This window comes from Pteropus alecto, unplaced genomic scaffold (genome assembly GCF_000325575.1).
Source record: "Pteropus alecto unplaced genomic scaffold, ASM32557v1 scaffold12, whole genome shotgun sequence".
NCBI classification, from domain to species: domain Eukaryota; kingdom Metazoa; phylum Chordata; class Mammalia; order Chiroptera; family Pteropodidae; genus Pteropus; species Pteropus alecto.
This window is the reverse complement of record NW_006432669.1, coordinates 7,095,104-7,105,019: the sequence shown is the minus strand read 5'-3', so window position 1 is coordinate 7,105,019 and position 9,916 is coordinate 7,095,104. Positions and strand designations below refer to the sequence as shown.

The 9,916-nt window shown below is 36.8% G+C and overlaps 1 protein-coding gene across 1 annotated transcript in view; it reads right to left on the bottom strand.

Annotated features, from left to right (window-relative positions):
- CNTN5 (contactin 5) overlaps window positions 1-5,478 on the bottom strand; it is a 466,521-nt gene extending 461,043 nt beyond the window's left edge. Inside the window, exon 1 of the mRNA XM_006907500.1 lies at window positions 5,254-5,478. The gene's annotated coding sequence lies outside the window, so the exon portion shown is untranslated. The remainder of the gene's footprint in view (window positions 1-5,253) is intronic.
- Between the last annotated feature and the right edge of the window lie 4,438 nt (window positions 5,479-9,916).

The following is a 9,916-nucleotide window of genomic DNA, read 5'->3' as shown; positions in this document are numbered from 1 at the left end:
ATTAGATTGTCTCTCTATTCCTACCGTTTTGTAAAGGATCTATCAGGTGTCTTTTCATGATTCCGGGTTTGCTAAATTTGGCAACTTCTTCTTTTTCTTTCTTTTATTCTGGCATTGGCCTGGAAAGATAATGCCATCATTTGTTTATTCCAGGCCATTGCTAAGGAGGTAACTTCAGGCTATGAGAAAACCAAACTGACCCGTGGCTCAAATGGACAACAGGGCTCCTGACTAAATTTATACTTTTCTGTGGTAGTGATTTTTCTCCTTGGGCCTATGAATGCCTAGATTGCCGGTGCATAGTAGGGCAATGCCTATTAGATTGTCTAACTCTATTCCTACCGTTCTGTAAAGGATCTATCAGGTGTCTTTTCATGGTTCCGGGTTTGCTAAATTTGGCAGGGCTCTAGTTCCCTGGTTAGGTAATGTAAATTTATACAGGAATAACCTTTCTTTAACTCTTGGGAACCTTAAATAGCCCTTGATTATCTTTTAGTTGAGCGAGGAGGTATCTGTGCTGTGGCCAACATCACCTGCTGTACCTAGATCAACACTTTGGGGAAGCTGAAACTCAGTAACATCACATAGTTTCAGATCACTGAGCAAGCCTTTTGGCCTAAAAGGGAGGTTTTCCTTTGATTGATTGCGGTCTTGGGTGTGGTGGCTCTGGAAGTGTACTATGAACATTGGGGGAAGTGTACTAAGTGTACTATGAACATTGGCTCTGGAAGTGTACTATGAACATTGGAAATTATCCTACTTAAAATTAGCATAATAATCTCCCTCTTAAAAGTTTTAAATGCATGTTTGTAGCCACTAATTGACAAGCAAATGACCTCCCTAAGACTAGAACATCAAAAAGAGAATGAAGAAAGACTGTTTTAAGGATTATGAACCTAAAGCCATGACCTGGGAGTATCATAGGGATTAAACAAAAAGATTAAACAAAAACATTATGACCTGTGAATATCACACAGGATTAATAAAAGCTGTGAGAACTACAGAGCAGTAGCTGAGTGGTGCTAGTGACTTAAATTTTGATCATATTCCTCAGACAAGGAGTTTGATCAAAAGGTAGGAATTATTAAAAAAGAAAAAGCAAAAGAAATGAAACAAGCCAAATAGAGTCGCTTTGCTAAGCCATGTCACCATATCAAAATTTAATAAGTAACCTAATTGTAGTTTCAGCCTCTCCAAGGAGTGACATTTTAAACTAAGCAGTCTGGAATTTCCTTGATCAATACTAGTGAGGTAATCTGCAAGATAAAACCCCTGCTATTTCCTTCTTCCTAAAAGAAAATGACCTGGCCTAAAAATAATCCTTTCTTTTCTTTTGCTAATGACTCCCATGCCACACCCTTCTGCCTATAAAAATCTTAAATTTTGTACAACCCCTCTAAGTACTCTTCTAGTTGCAAAATGGAAGATTTCTCTACTCATGAATCACTTAATAAAGCCAGTTAGATCTTTGAATTTACTCAGTTGAATTTTGTACTTTAACACTATTTAGCAGTGTAACCTTTCAAAGATACTTATCTGCCATTCAAATTACATTTCCAGTGAAGACAGTAAGGATATCAACCTCACATATTTGTTAAATTGATATAAACTATACAAAAGAGCCTGGTACAGAACTTGCCATAATCAGGTGCTAGTGCTTCTCTGTGACTGTTAATTAACCTTGTATTGTTTAGTTGATATATCCCAAACTGACAAACATAGAGAACATTTAGAAAATGTTGTTCAAGCTATAATGGTAATAGCTGCATAGTAGTCCTTCATTTAATGGATATCTTAGTATTGGACATTTAGATAATTTCTTATTTTCCACTCATAAATAGTGCTAAGTGTGTACTTTTATTTCTGTGTGTATTGTTTATTAATTCATTATGCAGAATAAATTTCTAGACATAAAACCATGGGATTGAAGGATGTGAGTATTTTGAAGCTCTTAATATTCATTGTCAAGTTGTCCTTTAGAAGTTTTATATTTTCCTTTCAGCTATGAATATATTAAGTCTTAATCCTAAATTAGGATTGGTACCAGCTATAATTAAATACATAAAATTTTTTTAAAGGCGTGAAAGAGAAGACTAACCATTACCAAGATGGCCTTAACATATTCCTCAGCTTGACTAAACTTTAGGCAGGCTTCTTACTAACTATAGTCCCCTAATCTCCCTTTTTTAAAGAGCATTTTCTTTTTAAAATTTGCAAGTATAAATTTCTTCTCTGTCCCTGTGACATGTAAATCTTCTTTCACTCCCTTGCCAGTTTTAAAACTCAGGGATGTCTTTTTTAAGGATTTATCAGAGAATGGGAGCCATTCTTTGAAATATAATTATTAAGAGAGTGCCCAGTTTCCAGTCAAGATGGCAAAGTAGGTAAATGCTGTGCTTGCCTCCTCTCATGACCACATCAAAATTACAACTAAACTACAAAACAACCATCATTGAGAATCACCTGAAGCCTAGCTGAACAGATGTTCTATAACTAAAGACATACAGAAGAAGCCACGTTGAGGCTGGTAGGAGAGGCAGAGACTCAAAATGAGCTGGTCCCACACCTTCATGTGGGGGTTAAAAATCAAGAGAAATATCTCAGCTGCAGAGGTCTTCCCTGAAGAGCAAGATGTTCCGACCCACATCAGGCTCCCCAAACCAGGGTTCAGTGCTGGGAAGAGAAGTCTCCACAAGTTCTAGCTGTGAAAACCAGTGGAGATTGTGACTGAGTGAATGGAGGGCTGCTGGAATCCCAGATGTTCCTCTTAAGGGCCTGAGCTTGGACTTACTTGCAGATGGACTCACTCTAAGCTTCAGTGCTGGGGCAGCAGCTCTAAAGGTGCCAGGGACATACAGGGAGAAAATAAATTGTCTGACTACAGGATGAGGGCTAGAGGGGCAGCTTTCCCCTAGATAAAAGTACTAGCAGAGGCAGCTGTTCTTTTGGTGAGCCCTCCCATCACCCAGTGTGCAGACAAAGTAGGGCACCATATATGAATCCCTAACAACCTAGCTAACACTGTGGCTCCACCCTAGTGATTCCCTGAGATCCCACCCCACTCAACTTATAGGCCCACCCTAGCTGATACCAGTGGCTTTTTCATATAAAGGGCTTGTCTTGGCTCATGCTGTAGACTTGCCTAAAATCTCTCATAGGTTCACAAATCCCAAACAAGCAGCACTTGGCCTGCTTGTTTGCCCCATATGTCTTGGTAAGCAGCCCCAAGCCTGGCAATAGTAGTGGTGGGCCTCAATTTGCAGTTTAAGCTCTCCCAGGAACCTCTAAGCACAGCACAAGTGGCAAGCATTGCAGATTATTTTATAGTTTATACCAAGTATCCCTAGGCAGGGCCCAAGCAGTGGTTGACCTCAGCCTGCAACAGAGGCCCTTCCAGGAGGCCTCAGAACCAACATACCCAGTGGCTAGCTTCAGACCACACAAAATCACCACCCAACCACCTTCCACAAACAACACACCCGAAAGGGCAGACTAGGCAGGGCGAAGGACCCTGCTAAAGAGAATCCTGCTCCACTGGGTTAGCTAGCCCCTGCACAAAAGCTCCTTCACTGTAGTCACGGCCAGTTTTCATACCAATCAGCCTGAAGGTCAATCCCTCCCACTGATGTACAAATAGTAACCAAGGCACAACGACAACAGGAGGGCATGTACGACCCACACAAGAGACATACCTGAAGCACCCAGCTCGGGTGACCAGGGAAAATGCACCACTGGACCCCACAGGACACTACATAAGACCACTCTACTAAGACTGAGAGACATAACAGCTTTATCTTATACATAGAAATGAACATATAGGGGCAGCCTAAATGAGGAGACAGGTACTTTAAATGTAGGTGGATTAAATACGCCAATCAAAAAGATAGGGTGCTGCATGGATAAGAAAACAAGACCCTTATATATGCTACCTACGGGAGAATCACTTCAGATCAAAAGACACATAGACTGAAAGTAAAGGGTTTGAAAAAGACATTTCATGAAAATGGAAACAAAACAAAATAGCTGGCATAGCAATACTTTTGCCAACAAAATAGATTTTAAAACAAGGGGTATAACAAAGGACAAAGAAGGACACAGGAATCCCACTTAAGGATATTTATCTGAAGAAACCCAAAACAGTACTTCAAAGGGACATGTGCATCCATATTTCATTGCCACATTATTCATGCTAGGGAAAATATGGAGGCAACCTAGGTGTCCATTAATAAATGAATGGATAAAGAAGAAGTGGCACATATATAATGAGCTATTACTCAGCCATAGAAAAACAGGAAGGGGTTAAGAAGTACAAATTGGTAGGTACAAAACAGTCATGGGAATATAAAGTATAGCATAGGATTATAGTCAGTAATATTGTAATAATTATGTATGGTGTCAGATGGGTACTAGTTTTATCAGGATGATCACTTTGTAAGTTATGTAAATGTCTAATCAGTATGTTATACAGCTGAAACTAATATAAAATTATATATCAACTGTAATTGAAAAATAATAATAATAATAAAAAAAAAAAAACTGGAGGGAAAAACAAAAGGGAGAGAGCCCCTATCTCCTAGTCTCTTTAGGAGGGTAAGAACCTACCTTTGATAACCACCACTGAATAAACACAGATGACCTAATCACACTGACCACCTCTTCCTCAGTGTCCGCTTTCTCAGATCTTAAAAACGTTTGCATTTTCTGTTTTAGAGGAGTTGAGCTTAACCTCCCTACAAGACTGTAATAGTCTTGACCCCTACTGCAGTAGTCTTTTTTTTAAATTTTTTTTTTATGGTGACATTGATTAATGAAATCCAATAAGTTTCAGCTGTACATTTTAGCAGTAAGGCATATATATATTTGCACTGTGTGTTCACCTTCCATAGTTAGATTTCTTTCTGTCACCACATATTTGACCACCTTTATCCCTTCTACCTCTCCTCTCCCCACTCTCCTTTACTCTCCGGTAACCACTAGTCTATTATTCATGTCCATGAGTCTCTGTTTGTTTGTCCTGTCCATTTGTTACTTTCAGGTTTATATCCCACACATAAGTGATATCATGTGATTTTCAACTTTTTCTGTCTGGCTTATTTCGCTTAGCACGATTATCTCGAGGTCCATCCATGTTATTGCAAATGGCAGTATTTCATCTCTTCTATGGCTGAGTAACATTCCATTGTATATATGTCTTGACTAAAGTCTTCCTTGCCTGTTTAACACCAACAAGTATAATTTTCCTCCTGCACTTACCATCTTGTTTGAAGGCATCTGAGGAATGATAAAGATTGACGGGGGAATAATAATGTTCAGTTGCCCCTCGCCAATTCGGTGAAGAAACACTCAGTGTTCCTAATGAAGGACTGCTGTATCGCGGTCTGGTCTTTGACCCAAAGAGAGATGAAGATGAACTCTTCTTAATTCTTAGCAAAGCAGCATATGAAGTAGGGACACCAGGAAGCGCTCCAGAATATTCTGTAAAAGAAAAACAATAAAATGTGAATTTCGATGAGACTATTTTATTTTTTCCTATGAAAATCTTTCTTCTGAAGACATTGTTGAAAATCTCCCTTGCAAATGCAACCAAATGAAAATTACAGTGAGGATGGAAAAAAAAACAAAATGTTACTTTCATATTTTAAAATATTTTCTGAAAATTCTACTAGTTATTGAAGTTCGGTAAGAAGGAAGGAAACAAAAAAGATATGCAGGAGGAGAGAAAAGGGAAGGGAAGGAAAGGAAAGGAAAGGAGGAAGGAAGAACAAAACAAGGAAGGAAGGATGGAAGGAAGGAAGACATCTCAATGCCCTAGACTTTTTTTATTTATTTTGGTCAGGAATATTTGCGAATTAACATTTTGTTTGCCTTAATATTGAAATATCCATTCACATAAATTAGACCTGTTTATTATTACTATTAAAAATGAGAAAAATAAAAAAAAACAACAACATTCTTGGTTACATTCCATAAATATAGGTTGGATTTTCATTATCTAAAATTTATCATATAGTTGGAAATCCATCTAATGTAGCTTATGTATTTTGACCAGGCTGGAAGTTATGCCTCATGTTCTTGAAAAGCAGTTAAATTTCACCATGGGAGGTAAAATTTGTGGAGAAATTTGTTTTGTAGATTTTGTTTATAATCTATATAATTTAATATTATGAAGTGAGAATACTGATGAAATTCTTTTATTGATTACTGAGAAATGTCATGCCATTCATATTTTACTTTAATTCTCAATATTTCTTATTGTAAAATATATGCATAATACCCAAAGTAGACTGTACTAACTCTCCTTCATGTCTTCAGGTGAGAGTCAGTTTAGTGTATAGATCAAATGTTTAAAAATACAAATTATGATGAATTCTAAAGAAAATTTTGGAATTTGAATTTTTTCCATGCCTATATCAATTAAATTTGACAATTTGTTGATCTTGGAAATACTTTTAAGAATCAGACATTTCTTGTTCAGGGTATCTGTCATTTGAACTTAATTTTAAGTAAAAAATGACTTTTCTTTGTAAGCAAGCTTTCTTATAATTAAAATTATTTAGAACCATTATACTGCCCGATAGAGATATTTTAGAATGCAAAAAGCATTTCTGTGATTTGAAAATAACACTTAAGGTGTTAAGCATCAAATTAAGTTTAACATTTTCTGTTCTCTGAAATTATAAATATGACTTCTCTGAAACTGAGAAAGTGTATTTTTAGATGTTCTCCACATTTAAAATGAGCATATTTGTAGTCCAAGCCTATTAGAAACTGTTATGAGAATCATGTCCTTTAGTCTTTGTGTTCAACCACAAGCCTGGCGACGGTGGATCAATTTAAACTGAAAATAGCTAGCCTCTCCTGGGCAAAGTGTATGAGAACAGATTATGGGTAGACATAAAATCTCCTTTAGAACCTAAAATTAAATGCAAGTTTTGGCACCTAGAGATATAAGGTAATGAAAATAAAATGAGTTTTCCTTTAAGGTAGTTTGTCGTTGTAGTCTCTGAACCTATTCATTTCTCAGTGCAGTCTGTCGCTTTGTTTTTAGGTGCCTGTTCTGCACATATATATTAAAAAAAGAGAGAGAGAACGAAAAAAGAACTATCCCATGCTAGTATTGCAAATTCAAATGGAGTATGAGAATGTGCTTTATAGTTCTTAAAACTCGATAGGGATAATCAGTGAAAAACTAGAAGGGCTGTAATGAGGTTCAAAAAAGCCAGGATCATCACTGTGATTATGATAATTATACAGATAATTATATATATTTAAAAGATATATTTTTTTAAAATAAAATACATATTGTCCAAGTGGTATAGTAATTGGCTATGCCACTCCATAGAAATAGAGATGAGCCAAATGCTAGTTTGGCTGTGTGCTCCATATCATGGCTTCATTTGTTACATAATCAGTTGCATCTGTTGCTGGTGTCCATGATCACTGCAAGGTTAGCCCTGCAGACACAGGGCACTGAGCAGTATCAAAGCTGCCTAAGTGTTCCACATATAATGAACAGCGGATGTGAAAGTGGGGCCAGAGTGGGGAGGTAAAAAGGACTTTTCAAGTTCTGAAGAGAATCTGGAACCCTTAAACTGCCAATTCCATTGAATTAAATAGATGGACCTTGGCCTAACCTGTGGCCTTCATCAGTCTCCTGGTCTGAGTGCAACTGACTATCAATTCAGCGAAGCCTCCCTCTAAGGAGCATTTATAATTCTTCCACCTGATGCCCTCTTAGCTGTCCAGCCCCTTTTTCTGACATTGCTAATTATCATACTCCTCAATCCCAGTTCTGTGGGATTCTCAGCTCTGAAAAATGGGTATATTAACACAAATAAATGGGAAATGATATTTCAATTATAGTTTAATTCCCAAATTAAAGAGATTGAAAACATGTGCAGGCCTGTTGAGGGTAAAAATACAGCACCCCCCCTTCCCTAAGTTTAAATTTAAGTATTTGCATTTCTGTCCATCTCATCTTACTATTCCATCTCTTTCTCTCTAGGATCTCAACCCCTTCAAGATTTACAAGTTACTAATAGTAATACTCTTTCACTGTCCTGTACCCCTCTTATTTCCTCAAGTCTCTCCCTATCCAATTTAGAGTTTGCGGTCATTAATTTACTAACTCCCTGCAATGCACCTTCAACCACATTGTCTTTACCTTCTATTGTTTTCCCAAGCTAAACTCCCTGTCTAGTTTAAATCCCATTATCAACATACTCTGGAGAAATATACAAAATCATGCTTAAAGTTTCAGTTCATGATATTAACCACAAGAGAGATTTTCAAGCTCCCTGGTAATACCATAACATTTCTCTAGTCCATTTATTAGCCAACCGTACTGAATAAATATGATACATAACCTCTGTCCCCAAGCTCCGCACCTTCTTGGCATTCCTATTTCATTCGGAAAATAAAAGCAATCTGAAGAAAGGGTCCCTCACGTGCTCCCACTATTTGTATGTACGCCCATATATTCTGCCTTGATTTCACTGATATGCTATGAATAAATTGTCTGTGCATCTAATAAAGGCCAACTCTTTCACTTTTGTGCACTGAATCCCATTCCTTCCCATCTTGACTGCTCAAGGACATCTTTCTAGAAAATGCCCTATATCTTCTCTCCTTCAGCATTTATTTTTGTCTCCCTATTAGATCATTCCCATAACTATACAAAAATAACCTCTAACCTTTGAAAAAAGTTATCTTGGCCTTACCATTCCTTCCACAGCAAGACTTCTTGAAAAGAGTTGTTGATGGTCACTGTTTAATTTCTTTTTTCCTTTGAGCCTATTCCAAGCAGTCTTGCTTATTCAATTCCAAAAGAATGACTTTCTTCAAGGTTACAATAACCAGGTCATTGCTAAATCTAAGGATCAATTTTTACTGTACTAGACCTATTAGCAGTATTCAACAAGATCGACTGTCGTTTTTTACTTTAAACATTTTCTTCTTGTGATTCCAAGATACTACAACCCCATGTTTTTATTTCTGTTTCACTGGCTATTCCTTATCACCTTTGCTAGTTCTTCTTTGTCTCTTCAACTTCCAAATGTTGGCATATTTTAGAAAAAGAAAAATAAACGTCTCTATTTAAACTATTCCTTGAATGATCTTATTCAGCTTCCTCCCAGTTGAATTCCATCTTTACTCTAGTCTTAATTACTTGGACCCAGCTATAATTCTTTGATATTCTAATATTTATTTATGTTCATTCTAACTCCCACTTTTGGTTAACAATTCTTTTTTTTTTAATTTTTTTTATTAGTTTATTAGTTTCAAGTATACAGTACATTGGTTAGACATGCATATAGTTTATAAAATGATCCCCCTAATTGCTCCTTCTCTCCTCTGGTTTTCCACCTAGACAATATATTAATGCTAACTGCATTCCCTATGCCATGCTCCCCATCCTTGTGACCATCTATCAACTACTAATTTGTACTTCTTTAATCCTTTGCCCCATTCTCCCAGCCCCCTAACTTTCCTTCCCTCTCTCCATCACCAAATTGTCCTCTGTAATTGTGAGTCTGTTTTTGATTAGTTTGTTCTTTTTATTCCTTAGATTCTGCATATAAGTGAAATCATTTGGTATTTCTCTTTCTCTGACTTATTCCACTCAACATAATAACATCTAAGTCCATCCATGTCATAGCCAATGGTAGGATTTCATGGCTGAGTAATATTCCATTGTAGATATGAACCACAATTTCTTTATCCAATCATCTGTTGATGGGCTAATATCTTGGCTATTGTAAATTGTACTGCCATGAATATTGGGGTGCATAGATCTTTACGAATTATTGTTTTGGTTTTCTTTGGATAAATACCCAGAAGTGCAATTACTGAATCAAAAGGTATATCTATTTTTAATTTTTTGAAAAAACTCCAGACTGTTTTTCATAGTGGCTGT